We start from the raw sequence: 16,603 nt of genomic DNA, 5'->3' as shown, positions 1-16,603 counted from the left end.
CCATGAAAACAGTGTTAGCAAACTGTTCATGAAGAGAAAGGTGTATCTCTGTGAGTAGATTTCACAAATCATATCTGCAGATTTCAGGACAATAGTGTTAGCAAGCTGATCAATGAAAAGAAAAATGTAACTCTGTGAGTTGCATTCACACATCACAATGCAGTTTCTCAGAATGTTTCTTTCCAGTTTTTATCTGAGGATATTTCCTTTTTCACCACAGGCCTCAATGCGCTCCCAAATATCACTTTGCAGATGCCATGAAAACAGTGTTAGCAAACTGCTTCATGAAGAGAAAGGTGAATCTCTGTGAGATGAATGTAGACATCAGAAAGCACTTTCTCAAAAAGCTTCTTTCTAGTTTTTATCTGAGGATATTTCCTTTTTCAAAATAGCCCTCAATGCGTTCCCAAATATCACTTTGCAGATTCCACGAAAACTATGTTAGCAAACTGTTTCATGGTGAGAAAGGTGTAACTCTGTGAGATGAATTCACACATCACAAAGCAGTTTCTTAGAAAGCTTCGTTCTCCTTTTTATCTGAGGATATATCCTTTGTCACTATAAGCTTCATTGCACTAAGAATTATCCTACTGCAGATTTCAGGACAACAGTGTTAGCAAACTGATCAATGAAAAGAAAAGTGTAACTCTGTGAGTTGCATTCACACATCACAATGCAGTTTCTCAGAATGCTTCTTTCCAGTTTTTATCTGAGAATATTTCCTTTTCCACCATAGCCCTGAAGGTGCTCCCAAATATGACCTTGCGGATTCCACGAAAAGAGTGTTAGCAAACTGTTTCATGAACAGAAAGGTGTATCTCTGTGAGATGAATTCACACATCACCAACAAGTTTCTCAGAAAGCTTCTTTCTAATTTTTATCTGAGGATATTTCCTGTTCCACCATAGCCCTCCATGCGCTCCCAAATATCACTATGCGGGTTCCTCGAAAACAGTGTTAGCAAACTGTTCATGTAGAGAAAGGTGTATCTCTTTGAGTTCACTTCACACATCACCAACAAGTTTCTCAGAAAGCTTCTTTCTCGTGTTTATTTGAGGACGTTTCCTTTGTCAGCGTAGGCTTCAATGTGATCCAAAGTATCCCTTCTCAGATTCCCCAAAAACTGTGGTAACAGACTGCTTGCTCCATGGGAAGAAAGTATAACTCTGTGAGATGAATTCACACACCACAAAGCAGTTTCTTAGAAAGCTTCATTCTCCTTTTTATCTGAGGATATATCCTTTGTCATCGTAAGCTTCATTGCGCTAAGAATTATCCTACTGCAGATTTCGGGACAACAGTGTTAGCAAACTGATCAATGAAAAGAAAAGTGTAACTCCATGAGTTGCATTCACACATCACAATGCAGTTTCTCAGAATGCTTCTTTCCAGTTTTTATCTGAGGATAGTTCCTTTTTCACCATAGGCCTCAAGGCACTCTCAAATATCACTTTGCAGATTCCACGAAAACAGTGTTAGCAAACTGCTTCTTGAAGATAAAGGTGTAACTCTGAGAGATGAATTCAAACTTCACAAAGAAGTTTCTCAGAAAGCTTCTTTCTAGTTTTTAATTGAAGATATTTCCTCTGTCAGCATCATGAAACGAAAGTGTAACTCTGTGACATGAATTCACATATCAGAAAGCAGTTTCTCAGAAAGTTTCTTTCTAGTTTCTATCTGACGATATTTCCTTTTTCACCTGTAAGCTTCATTGCACTAAGAATTATCCTACTGCAGTTTTCAAGACAACCATGTTAGCTAACTGATCAATGAAAAGAAAAGTGTAACTCAGTGAATTGCATTCACGTATCTCAATGCAGTGTCTCAGAACGCTTCTTTCCAGATTCTATCTGAGGCTATTTCCTTTTTCACTATAGGCCTCAATGCGCTCCCAAATAATACTTTGCAGATTGCACGAAATCAGTGTTAGCAAACCGTTCATGAAGAGGAAGGTGTATCTCTTTGAGTTGATTTCACACATCACAAACAGGTTTCTCAGAAAGCTTCCTTCTCGTGATTATTTGAGGACATTTCCTTTGTCAGCATAGTCTTCAAAGCGATCCAGAATATCCCTTCTCAGGTTCCCCAAAAACCGTGGTAACAGATTGCTGCATGAAATGAATGTGTAAGTCTGTGAGATGAATTGAAGTATCAGAAAACAGTTTCTCAGAAAGCTTCTTTCGCCTTTTTATCTGAGGATGTATCCTTGGCCACTGTAAGCTTCATTGTGCTAAGAATTATCCTACTGCAGATTTCGTGACAACAGTGTTAGCAAACTGATCAATGAAAAGAAAAGTGTAAGTCTGTGAATTGCATTCACACATCACAATGCAGCTTCTCAGAATGCTTCTTTCCAGTTTTTATCTGAGGATATTTCCTTTTTCACCATAGGCCTCCATGAGCTCCCAAATATCTTTTTACAGAATCCACAAAAACAGTGTTAGCAAACTGCTTCATGAAGAGAAAGGTGAATCTCTGTGAGATGAATGTAGACATCAGAAAGCACTTTCTCAAAAAGCTTCTTTCTAGTTTTTATCTGAGGATATTTCCTTTTTCAAAATAGCCCTCAATGCGTTCCCAAATATCACTTTGCAGATTCCACGAACTATGTTAGCAAACTATTTCATGGAGAGAAAGGTGTAACTCTGTGAGATGAATTCACACATCACAAAGCAGTTTCTCAGAAAGCTTCGTTCTCCATTTTATCTGAGGATATATCCTTTCTTAAGGTAAGCTTCATTGCGCTAAGAATTATCCTACTGCAGATTTCGGGAAAATAGTGTTAGCAAACTGATCAGTGAAAAGAAAAGTGTAACTCTGTGAGCTGCATTCACACATCACAATGCAGTTTCTCAGAATGCTTCTTTCCAGTTTTTATCTGAGAATATTTCCTGTTCCATCATAGCCCTCCATGCGCTCCCAAATATCACTATGCAGATTCCACGAAAACAGTGTTAGCAAACTTCTTCATGAAGAGAAAAATGAATCTCTGTGAGATGAATGCACACATCAGAAAGCACTTTCTCAGAAAGCTTCTTTCTAGTTTTTATCTGCGGATATTTCCTTTTTCAAAATAGCCCTCAATGCGTTCCCAAATATCACTTTGCAGATTCCACGAAAACACTCTTAGCAAACTGTCTCATGGAGAGAAATATGTAACTCTGAGACATGAATTCACACATCACAAAGCAGTTTCTCAGAAAGGTTCTTTCTAGTTTTTATCTGATGATATTTCGTTTTTCACCATAAGCTTCATTGCGTTAAGCATTATCCTATTGCAGATTTCAAGACAACAGTGTTAACAAACTGATAAATGAAAAGGAAAGTGTAACTCAGTGAATTGCATTCACACATCACAAGGCAGTTTCTCAGAATGTTTCTTTCCAGATTTTATGTGAGGCTATTTCCTTTTTCACTATAGGCCTCAATGCGCTCCCATATATCACTTTGCAGATTGCACGAAAACAGTGTTAGCAAACCGTTCATGAAGACAAAGGTGTATCTCTGTGAGCTGATTTCACACATTCCAAACAAGTTTCTCTGAAAGCTTCTTTCTCGTGTATATTTGAGGACATTTCCTTTGTCAGCGTAGTCTTCAATGAGATCCAAAATATCCCTTCTCTGATCCACGAAAAACCGTGGTAACAGACTGCTCCATGGAATGAAAGTGTAACTCTGTGAGATGAATTCAAATACCAGAAAACAGATTCTCAGCTTCTTTCTAGTTTTTATCAGGAGAATATTTCCTTTTCCACGAGAGCCCTGAAGGCGCTCCCAAATATCACCTTGCGGATTCCACGAAAAGAGTGTTAGCAAACTGTTTCATGGACAGAAAGGTGTATCTCTGTGAGATGAATTCACACATCACCAACAAGTTTCTCAGAAAGCTTCTTTCTAGTTTTTATCTGAGGATATTTCCTGTTCCACCATAGCCCTCCATGCGCTCCCAAATATCACTATGCGGGTTCCTCGAAAACAGTGTTAGCAAACTGTTCATGTAGAGAAAGGTGTATCTCTGTGAGTTCATTTCACACCTCACCAACAAGTTTCTCAGAAAGTTTCTCTCTCGTGTTTATTTGAGGACATTTCCTTTGTCAGTGTAGGCTTCAATGCGACCCAAAATATCCCTTCTCAGATTCCCAAAAACCATGGTAACAGACTAAATGCTCCATGGGAAGAAAGTATAACTCTGTGAGATGAATTCACACATCACAAAGCAGTTTCTTAGAAAGCTTCGTTCTCCTTTTATTTGAGGATATATCCTTTGTCACCGTAAGCTTCATTGCACTAAGAATTATCCTACTGCAGATTTCGGGACAACAGTGTTAGCAAACTGATCAATGAAAAGAGAAGTGTAACTCCATGAGTTGCATTCACACATCACAATGCAGTTTCTCAGAATGCTTCTTTCCAGTTTTTATCTGAGGATAGTTCCTTTTTCACCATAGGCCTCAAGGTGCTCTCAAATACCACTTTGCAGATTCCACGAAAACAGTGTTAGCAAACTGCTTCTTGAAGATAAAGGTGTAACTCTGAGAGATGAATTCAAACTTCACAAAGAAGTTTCTCAGAAAGCTTCTTTCTAGTTTTTATTTGAGGATATTTCTTCTGTCAGCATCAGCTTCAGTGCAATCCAAAATATCCCTTCTCAGATTCCCCAAAAACAGGGGTAGCAGACTGCTCCATGGAATGAAAGTGTAACTCTGTGAGAAAGTGTAACTTCTGCTTCATGAAGAGAAAGGTGTAACTCTGTGAGATGAATTCACAGATCACAAAGAAGTTTCTTAGAAAGCTTCTTTCTCATTTTTCTCTGAGGATATTTCCGTTCTCAATGCACTCCTGTATATCTCACTGCAGATTCTCTGAAAACAGTGTTAGCAAACTTCTCAATGAAAGCAATAGTGTAACTCTGTGAGATGAATTCACGTACCACAAAGCAGTTTCTGAGGAGGCTTCTCTCCAGGTTTTATCTGTGGATGTTTCATTTTTCACCGTGGGATTCAATGATATCCAAATATCACTTCTGGGATTCCTCAAAAATAGTGCTAGCCAACTCCTCCATGAAATAGTGGTGTAACACTGTGAAATGAATTCACACATCACAAAGTAGTTTCTAAGAAAGCTTCATTCTGGTTTATCTCTGAGGATATTCCCTTTGTCCTTACTCTTCAAACCCATGAGAAATATCAGTTCTCAGATTCCATGAAACAGTGCCAGCAAACGGCTCCAACAAAATAGTGGGGTAACTCTGAGATGAATTCACATATCAGAAAGCAATTTCTCAGAAAACTTCTTTCTAGTTTTTATCTGAGGATATTTCCTTTGTCACTGTAAGCTTCATTGCACTAAGAAGTATCCCATTGCAGATTTCAAGAAAACTGTGTTAGCAAACTGATCAATGAAAAGAAAAGTGTAACTCTGTGAGTTGCATTCACCCATCACAATGCAGTTTCTCAGAACGCTTCTTTCCAGTTTTTATCTGAGGATATTTCCTTTTTCACCATAGGCCTCAATGAGCTCCCAAATATCATTTTGCAGATTCCACAAAAACAGCGCAAGCAAACTGCTTCGTGAGGAGAAAGGTGAATATCTGCGATGAATGCAGACATCAGAAAGCAGTTTCTCAGAAAGCTTCTTTCTAGTTTTTATCTGAGGATATTTCCTTTTTCAAAATAGCCCTCAATGTGTTCCCAAATATCCCTTTCAGATTCCATGAAAACACTGTTAGCAAACTGTTTCATGGAGAGAAAGGTGTAACTCTGTGAGATGAAATCACACATCACAAAGCAGTTTCTCAGAAAGCTTCATTCTCCATTTTATCTGAGGATATATCCTTTCTTACGGTAAGCTTCATTGCGCTAAGAATTATCCTACCGCAAATTTTGGGACAATAGTGTTAGCAAATTGATCAATGAAAGAAAAATGTAACTCTGTGAGTTGCATTCACACATCACAATGCAGTTTCTCAGAATGCTTCTTTCCAGTTTTTATCTGAGGATATTTCCTTTTTCACCATAGGTCTCAATGTGTTCCCAATATCATTTTGCAGAATCCAGAAAAACACTGTTAGCAAACTGCTAAAGAAAGTTCTTTGTGATGTGTGAATTCACCTAACAGAGTTACACCTTTCTTTTCATGGTGCAGTTTCCCAAAACTGTTTTCATTGAGCTGTTTGATAACACTGTTTTTGTGGAATCTGCAAAGGAATACTTGGGAGCACTTTGAGGCCTATAGTGAAAAAGGGAATTTCCTCAGATAAAAACTAGAAAGAAGCTTTCTGAGAAACTGCATTTTGATGTGTGAATTCATCTCACAGAGTTACACCGTTCTTTTCATTGAGCAGTTTGTTAACATTGTTTTCATGGAATCTACAATAGGATATTTGGGAGCACATTGAAACCTATGGTGACAAAGGAAATATCCTCAGATATAAACCAGAAAGAATCTCTCTGTGAAATTTCTTTGTGATTTGTGAATTCATCTTACAGAGTTACATGATTATTTTAATGGATCAGTTTAGTAGCACTGCTTTTGGGGAATCTGAGAAGGGATATTTGGGATCGCATTGAAGCCTATGTTGACATAGGAAATATCCTCAGATAAAAACAAGAAATAAACTTTCTGAGAAACTGCTTTTTGATGTGGGAATTTGTCTCAGAGTTACACCATTCTTTTCATTGAGCAGTTTGATAACACCATTTTCATGGGATCTGCGTTAGGATATTAGGGAGCGCATTGAAGCCTACAGTCACAAAGGACATATCCACAGATAAAAATTAAAAACAAGCATTCTGAGAAACTGCTTTTTGATTTTTGAATTCATCTCAAAGAGTTACATGATTCTTTTCATGGAGCAGTTTGGTAGCACTGTTTTGGGGTATCTGAGAAGGTATAATTGGATGGCATTAAAGCCTATAGTGAAAGCAGAAACATCCTCAGATAAAAACTAGAAGGAAGCTTTCTGATAAAGTTCCTTGTGATGTGTGAATTCACCTGGCAGAGTTACAAATTTTTTTTTTCATGGAGCAGATTACTAATACTGTTTTCTTTGAATCTGCAATGGGATATTTGGAAGCGCATTGATGGCTATGGTGAAAAAGGATATATCCTCAGATAAAAACTAGTAAGAAGCTTTCTGAGAAACTGCTTTTTGATGTGTGAATTCATCTCACAGAGTTACTCTGTTGTTTTCAGTGAGCAATTTGCTAACACTGTTTTCTTGGAATCTGCAATAGGATATTCAGAGTGCATTGAAGCTTACGGTGACAAAAGAAATACCTCATATAAATACTAGAAGAAAGTTTTCTGAGTAACCACTTTGTGATGTTTCAATTCAACTCACAGAGTTACATGATTCTGTTCATGGATCAGTTTGGTAGCAATGTTTTGGGGAATCTGAGAAGGGATATTTGGGATCACATTCAAGCCTACTGTGTTGAAAGAAATGTCCTCAGATTAATAGCAGCGAGAAGCTTTCCGAGAAACTTCTTTGTGATGTGTGAATCCACCTCACAGATTTACACTGTTTTTTTCATTGAGAAGTTTGCTAACACCATTTTCTTGGAATCTGCAATGGTATGTTTCAGAGCTCATTGAAGCTTATGGTGACTAAGGAAATATCCTCAGAAAAAAAGTAGAAAGAAGCTTTCTGAGAAACTGCTTTGTGATTTTTGAATTCATTTCACTGAGTTACACGATGCTTTTTCAAAGAGCAGTTTGGTAGCACTGTTTTTGGGGAATCTGAGAAGTGATTATTTGGATCACATTGAAGCCTACGGTGACAAAGGAAATATCGTTAGATAAAAACTGGAATGAAGCTTTCTGAGAAAGTTCTTTGTGATGTGTGAATTCATCTCACAGAGTTACACCATAGTTTTCATTGAGGAGTTTGGTAACAATGTTTTTGTGGAATATACAATAGGATATTTGGGAATGCATCAAAGGCTATGGTGACAAAGGAAATATCCTCAGATAAAAACTGGAAAGAATCTTTCTGAGAAACTGCTTTTTGGTTTGTGAATTCATCTCACAGAGTTACACAGTTTTTTTCATGGATCAGTTTGGTAGCACTGCTTTTGGGGAATCTGAGAAGGGATATTTGGGATTACATTGAAGCCTACAGTGACAAAGGAAATATCCTCAGATAAAAACTAGAATGAAGCTTTCTGAGAAAGTTCTTTGTGATCTGTGAATTCATCTCTCAGAGTTACACTGTTCTTTTTATTGAGCAGTTTGATAACACTGTGTTTGTGGAATTTGCAACAGGATATTTTGGAGCGCTTTGAAGCCTATGGTGACAAAGGAAATATCTTCAGACAAAAACCTGAAAGCAGTTTCTGGGAAACTTCTTTGTGATGTGTGAATTCATCTCACAGAGTTACACTGTTCTATTCACTGAGCTGTTTCCTAACACTGTTTTTTTAAATCTGCAATGGGATATTTTTGAGTGTATTGATGCTTATGGTGACAAAGGAAATATCCTCAGACAAAAACTAGATAGAAACTTTCTAAGAAACTGCTTTGTGATTTTTGAATTCATCTCAAAGAGATACACCTCATTTTTCATGGCGCAGTTTGGTAGCACTGTTTTGGGGGGATCTGAAGGTATTTATTCGATTGCATTGAAACTTATGGAGACCAAAGAAGTATCCTCAGTAAAATTGAGACAGAAACTTTTTGAGAAACTTCTTTGGGATGTGTGAATTCATCTCAGAGAATTTTGCCATTCTTTTCATTGTGTGGTTGGCTAACACCCTTTTTTGGAATCTGCAATGGAATATTCCAGAACACATGGAGGAATATGATGAAAAAGGAAATATCCTCAGATAATAACCTGAAAGAAGCTTTCTGAGAAACATCTTTGGGATGTTTAAATTCATCTTACAGAGTTACACCATTCTTGTCATGCAGCAGTTTGGTTGCACTGTTTTTGGGGAATTTGAGAAGGGATATTTTGGATTGCATTGAAGCCTATTTTGACAAAGGAAATATCCTCAGATAAAAACTAGAAAGAAGCCTTCTGAGAAACTTCTTAGTGATGAGTGAAATCATTGCACAGAGATACACGATTTATTTCTTGGAGCAGTTTGCTAACACTGTTTTCGTGTAATCTGCAATAGGATATTTGGGAGTGCATTGAAGCTTTTGGTGACAAAGGAAATATCCTCAGACAGAAACCAAAAAGAAGCTTTCTGAGAAACTGCTTTCTGATGTGTCAATTCACCTCACAGATTTACACTGTTCTTTTCATCTAGCAGTTTGCTAACACTGTTTTCATGGAAAGTGCAAAGGAATATTCATGAGCACATTGAGGCCTATGGTGAAAAAGGAAATATCCTCAGACAAAAACTAGAAAGAATATTTCTGAGAAACTGCTTTGTGATTTGTGAATTCATTTCACAGAGATTCACGATTCTTTTCATGGAGCAGTTTGCTAAGACTGTTTTCCTGGAATCTGCAAAGGGATATTTGGGAGCGCATTGAGGTCTAGGGTGAAAAAGGAATAATCATCACATAAAAACTAGAAAGATGCTTTCTGAGAAACTGTGTGTGTTGTGTGAATTCATCTCACAGAGTTACACTGTTCTTTGCATTGAGAAGTTTGCTTGCTCTGTTTTCTTGGAATCTGCAATCTGATATTTCAGAGCACATTGAAGTTTATGGTGACAAAGGAAACATACTCAGAAAAAAACTACAAAGAAGCTTACTGAGAAACAACTTTGTGATGTTTTAATTCATCTAACTCAGTTACACGATCATTTACATGGAGTAGTTTGGTGGCACTGTTTTTGGTGAATCTGAGAAGGGATATTTTGAAGGGCATTTGAACCTATGGTGACAAAGTAAACACAATCAGATATAAACTAGAAAGAAACTTCCTGAGAAACTGCTTTGTGATGTGTGAATTCAACTTCCACAGTTATACTGTTCTTTTCATTCAGCAGTTTGCCAGCACGGTTTTCTTGGAATCTACAATGGGATATTTCAGAGCAGTTTGAAGCTTATTTTAACAAAAGAAATATCCTCAGAAATAACTAGAAAAAAGCTTTCTGAGAATCCGCTTTATAATTGTTGAATTCATCTCTCAGGGTTACACGATACTTTTCATTGAGCAGTTTGGTAGCACTGCTTTTGGGGAATCTGAGAAGGGATATTTTGGATCACATTGAAGTCTATGGTGACAAAAGAAATATCCTCCATAAAAAAGTAGGAAGAACCTTTCTGAGAAAGTTCTTTGTGATGTGAGAATTCATCACACAGAGTTACAACTGTCGTTTCATGGAGCAGTTTGCTAACACTCTTTTTATAGAATCTGCAAAGGGATATTTGGGTGTGCACTGAGGCCTATGGTAAAAAGGGAAATATCCTCAGATAAAAACTAGAGAGAAGCTTTCTGAGAAACTGCTTTGTGATGCATGAATTCATCTCACATAGTTACACTGTTCTTTTCATTCAGCAGTTTGCCTACACTGTTTTCTTGGAATGTGCAAAGGGATATTTGGGAGCACCTTGAGGCCTATGCTGAAAAAGGAAATATCCTCAGACAAAAACTAGAAAGAAACTTTTTGAGAAACTGCTTTGCAATTTTTGAATTCATCTCAAGGAATTACACCATTCTTTTTATTGTGCAGATTGCTAACACTCTTTTTTTGGAATCAGCAAAGGAATATTTTGGAGCACATAGAAGTTTATGGTGACAAAGGAAATATCCTCAGACAAAATCTAGAAAGAAGTTTTCTGAGAAAGAGGTTTGTGATTTGTGAATTCATCTCACAGAGTTACATGATTCTTGTCATGGAGCAGTTTGGCAGCACTATTTGTTGGGATTCTGAGAAGGGACATTTTGGTTCGCAATGAATCCCAAGGTGACAAAGGAAATATCCACATTTAAAAACTAAAAAGAAGCTTTCTGAGAAACTGCTTTGAGATGTGTTAGTTCATCTCATGCCATTACATGATTCTTTTCATAGAGCAGTTTGGTAGCACTGTGTTTGGGGAATCTGAAAAGGGATAATTCGGATCTCATTGAAGCCTATGGTGACAAAGGAAATATCCTCAGATAAAAACTATAAAGAAGCTTTCTGAGTAACTTCTTCGTGATGTGTGAATTCACCTCACAGTGTTACACGCATCTTTTCATGGAGAAGTTTGCTACCACTGTTTTCATGGAATCTGCAAAGGGCTATTTGGGAGCACATTGTGGCCTATAGTGAAAAAGGAAATATCCTCAGACAAAAACTAGAAAGAAGCTTTCTGAGAAACTGCTTTGGGTTGTGTGAGCTTACGTCACAGGGCTACAACATTCGTTTCATTAAGCAGTTTGATTACACTTTTGACGTGGAATCTGCAATAGGATATTTCAGAGCACATTGAAGCCTATGGTGAAAACGGAAATATCCTCACACAAAAACTAGAAAGAAGCTTTCTGAGAGACTGCTTTATGATGTGTTAGTTCATCTCACAGAGTTACATGATTCTTTTCATGTATTAGTTTGGTAGCACTGTTTTTGGGGAATCTGATAAGGGATATTTTGGATCACTTTGAAGCCTATGGTGACAAAGGAAATATCCTGAGATAAAAACTGTAAAGAAGCTTTCTGAGAAACTTCCTTGTGATGTGGGAATTCATCTCACAGAGTTACACCTTTGTTTTCATGGAGCAGTTTGCTAACATAGTTTTCATGGAATCTGCAAAGGGATATTTGGGAGCGCATTGAGGACTGTGGTGTAAAAGGAAATTTCCTCAGATGAAAATTAGAAAGAAGCTTTCTGAGAAACTGCTTTGTGATGTGTGAATTCAACTCACAAATTTACACTGTTCTTTTCATTGAGAAGTTTGCAAAAACTGTTTTCTTGGAATCTGCAATGGCATATTTTGGAGCGTATTGAAGTGTATTGTGAAAAAGGAAATATCCTCAGAGAAAAACTAGAAAGAAGCTTTCTGTGGAACTGCTTTGAGATGTGAAAATTCATGCAAGAGAGTTACACTGTTCTTTTCGTTGAGCAGTTTGCTAACATTGTTTTTTTGGTATCTGCAATGGGATATTTCAGAGTGCATTGAAGCTTATTGTGAAAAGGGACATAGCCTCAGACAAAAACTAGAAAGAAACTTTCTGAGAAACTGCTTTGTGATTTGTGAATTCATCTCACAGAGTTACAAAATTGAGACCTAAGTTGGAAAAGTAAACACCCTCAGATAATAACTAGAAAGAAGCTTTTTGAGAAACTGCTTTGTGATTTGTTAATTCATCTCACAGAGTTATATGATTCTTTTCATGGATCAGTTTGGTAGCACTGTTTTTGGGGGAACATAAGAAGGGATGTTTTGGACGGCATTGAAGCCTATGGTGACTAAGGATATATCCCCAAATAAAAATTAGAAAGTTTTCTGAGAAAGTTCTTTGTGATGTGTGAATTCATCTCACAGAGTTACAGCATTGTTTTCATGGAGCAGTTTGCTAACAGTTTTCATGGAATCTGCAAAGGGATATTTGGGAGTGCATTGAGACCTATAGTGAAAGAGTAAATATCCTCAGATAAAAACTAGAAAGAAGCTTTCTGAGAAACTGCTTTGTGACTTGGGAATTCACCTCACAGAGTTACACAATTCTTTTCAAAGAGGTGTTTGGTAACACTGTTTTTGGGGATTGTGAGGAGAATTATTTTAGATCGCATTGAAATCTGTGGTGACAAAGGGAATATACTCTGATAAAAATAATAAAGAAGTTTTCTGAGAAGCTACTTTGTGATGTGGGAATTCAACTCACAGTGTTGCACCTTTCTTTTCATGGAGCAGTTTGCCAACACTGTTTTTGTGGAATATGCAAAGGGATATTTGGGAGCACGTTGAGGCCTATGGTGAATAAGGAAATATCATTAGATAAATACTGGATAGAACCTTCCTGAGAAACTGCTTTGTAATATGTGAATTCATCTCACAGAGTTGCAAAGTTCTTTTCATTTAGCAGTCTGCTAACAATGTTTTCTTGGAATCTTCAAAGGAATATTTTGCAGCACATTGAAGCTTACTGTGACTAAGGAAATATCTTCATATAAAAACTATAAAGAAGCTTTCTGAGAAACCGCTTTGTGATGTGTTAATTCATCTCCCAGAGTTACACGATTTATCTAATGGATCAGTTTGGTAGCACTGTTTTAGGGGAAACTGAGAAGGTATATTTTGGATCACATTGAAGCCGATGGTGACAAAGAAAATACACTCAGATAAAAACTAGAAAGAGTCTTTCTGAGAAAGTTTTTTGTGACGTGTAATTTCATCTCACAGACTTACACCATTCCTTTCATTGAGCAGTTTGCTAACACTGTTTTCATGGAATCTGCAATAGGATATTCGGGAGCGCTTTGAAGACAATGGTGACAAAGAAAGTATAATTAGATTAAAAACCAAAAAGAAGCTTTCCGAGAAACTGCTTTGTGATGTGTGAGCTCAACTCACAGACTTACACTGATCTTTTCATTGAGCAGTTTGCTCACACTGTTTTCTTGGAATCTGCAATGGGACGTTTCAGAGCACATTGAAGTTATGGTGACAAGGAAATATCCTCAGAAAGAATCTAGAAAGAAGCTTTTTGAGAAACTGCTTTGTGATGTGTGAATCCATCTCACAGAGTTACATGATACTTTGCATGCAGCAGGTTTGTCACATTGTTTTTGGGGAATCTGAGACGGGATATTTTAGATCGCTGTGAAGCCTATGGTGACTAAGGAAATATCCTCAGATAAAAACTAGAGAGAAGCTTTCTGAGAAACTTCTTGGTGATGTGTGAATTCAACTCACAGAGTTACACCTTTCTTTTCATGGAGCAGTTTGATAACACTGTTTTCGTGGAATCTGCAAAGGGATATTTACGAGTGCATTGAGACCTATGGTGAAAAAGGAATTATCCTGAGATAAAAACTAGAAAGAAGCTTTGTGAGAAACTACTTTGTGAAGTGTGAATTCATCTCACAGGGTTACACTGTCATTTTCAGTGAGCAGTTTCCTAAAACTGTTTCCTTGGAACCTTCAATGGGATATTTCAGAGTGCATTGAAGCTTAGGGTGACAAATGAAATATCATCATATAAAAACTAGAACGAAGCTTTCTGAGAAACTGCTTTGTGATGTGTTAATTCATCTGCTGGATTTACACGATTCTTTTCATGGATCAATTTATTAGCACTGTTTTTGGGGAATCTTAGAAGGGATATTTTGGATCACATTGAAGCCTATGGTGACAAAGGAAATATCCTCAGATAAAAACTAGAAAGAAGCTTCCTGAGAAACTGTCTTGTCATGTGTGAATTCATCTCCCAGATTTACACGTTTCTTTTCATGGAGCAGTTTGCTAGCAGTGTTTTCATGGCATCTGCAAAGGGATATTTGGGATCACATTGAGGTCTATAGTGAAAAAGGAAATATCCTCATAGAAAAACTAGAAAGAAGTTTTCTGAGAATCTGCTTTGTGATGTTTGAATTCAAGGCACAGAGTTACACTGTTCCTTTCATGGAGCAGTATGCTAACACTGTTTTCTTGGAATCTACTATGGCATATTTTGGAGCATATTGAAGCTTATAGTGACAAAGGAAATATCCTCATATAAAAACTAGAAAGAAGCCCTCTGAGAAACTGCTTTATGATATGTTAATTCATCTCAGAGTGATACACAGTTCCTTTCATGGATCAGTTTGGTAGCACTCTTTTTGGGGAATCTGAGAAGGGATATTTTAGATCGCCGTGAAGCCTATGGTGACTAAGGAAATATCCTCAGATAAAAACTAGAGAGAAGCTTTCTGAGAAAGTTCTTTGGGTTGTATGAATTCATCTCACAGAGATACAGCTTTCTTTTCATGGAGCAGTTTGCAAACACTGTTTTCATGGAATCAGGGATATTTTTGGGCACATTGAGGCCTATGGTGAAAATGGAAGTATCCTCAGATAAAACTAGAGAGAAATTTTCTGAGAAACTGCTTTGTGATGGGTGAGTTCATCTCACAGAGCTATGCCATGCTTTTCTTTGAGCCTTTTGATAACACAGTTTTCATGGAGTCTGCAATAGGATATTTGGGAGTGCAAGAAAGTATTTGGTGACAAAGGAAATATCCTCATAGAAAAACCATAAAGAAGTTTTCTGGGAAACCACTTTGTGATGTGATAATTTATCTCAAAGAGTTACACAATTCTTTTCATGGATCAGTTTGGTAGCACTGTTTTTGGGGAACCTGAGAAGGGGTATTTTGGATTGCATGGAAGCCTAAGGTGACTAAGGAAATATCATCAGAGAAAAACTAGAAAGGAGCTTTCTGAGAAAATTCTTTGTGATATGTGAATTCATCTTACAGAGTTAACTGTTCTTTACAAGGAGCAGTTTGCTAATACTGTTTTCGTGGAATATGTAAAGGGATATTTTGGAAGGCATTGATGCCTATGGTGAAAAAGGAAATATCCTCAGATAAAAATTAGAAAGAAGCTTTCTGAGAAAGTGCTTTGTGATGGGTGAATTCATCTCACAGAGCTATATTGTGCTTTTCTTTGAGCCATTTGATAATATTGTTTTTATGGAGTGTGCAATAGGATATTTCGGAGTGCTTTGAAACCTATTGTGACAAAGGAAACATCCTTAGAAAAAAAAGTTAAAAGAAGCTTTCTGAGAAACTGCTTTTTGTGTGAATTCATCTCACAGCGTTACACTGTTCTGTTCATTGATCAGTTTGCTAACACTGTTTTCTTGGAATCTGCAATGGGATATTTCAGAATACTTTGAAGTTTATGGTGACAAAGGAAATATTCTGAGACAAAAACTAGAAAGAAGCTTTCTGAGGAACTGCTTTGTGATTTTTGAGATCATCTCACAGAATTACACCTTTCTTTTCATGGAGCAGTTTGGTAGCTCTATTTTTGGGGAATCTAAGAAGCGATATTTTGGATTGCACTGAAGCCTATGATGTCAAAGGAAATATTCTCAGATTAAAACTAGAAAGAAGCTTTCAGAGAAACTTCTTTGTGATGTGTGAATTCACCTCACAGAGTTACAATTTTCTTTTCATGGAGCAGTTTGATAACACTGTTTTCGTGGAATCTGCAAAGAAATATTTTAGAGTGCACGGATGCCTATGCTGAAAAAGGAAATATCTTCAGATTAAAACTAGAAGGAAGCTTTCTGAGAAACTTCTTTGTGATGTGTGTATTTATCTCACAGAGTTACATTGTTGTTTTCATTGAGCAGTTTGCTAACACTGTTTTCTAGGAATCTGCAATGGGATTCTTTGGAGTGCATTGAAGCTTATGGTGACAAAGGAAATATATTTATATAAAAACTAGAAAGAAGCTTTCTGAGAAACCACTATGTAATGTGTTAATTCATCTCCTAGAGTTACACAATTCTTTTCATGGATCATTTTTTTAGCACTGTTTTTGGGAATATGAGTAGGGATATTTTGGATAGCATTGAAGCCTAGGGTGCCAATAAATTATCCTCAGATAAAAACTAGAAAGAAGCTTTCTGAGAAAGGCTTTGTTGATGTGTGAATTCATCTCACAGAGTTACACCTTGGTTTCCATGGAGCAGTTTGCTAACACTGTTTTTGTGGAATCTGTAAAGGA

Source organism: Macaca fascicularis, chromosome 15, assembly GCF_037993035.2.
Source record: "Macaca fascicularis isolate 582-1 chromosome 15, T2T-MFA8v1.1".
NCBI classification, from domain to species: domain Eukaryota; kingdom Metazoa; phylum Chordata; class Mammalia; order Primates; family Cercopithecidae; genus Macaca; species Macaca fascicularis.
This window is presented reverse-complemented; position numbering follows the sequence as displayed.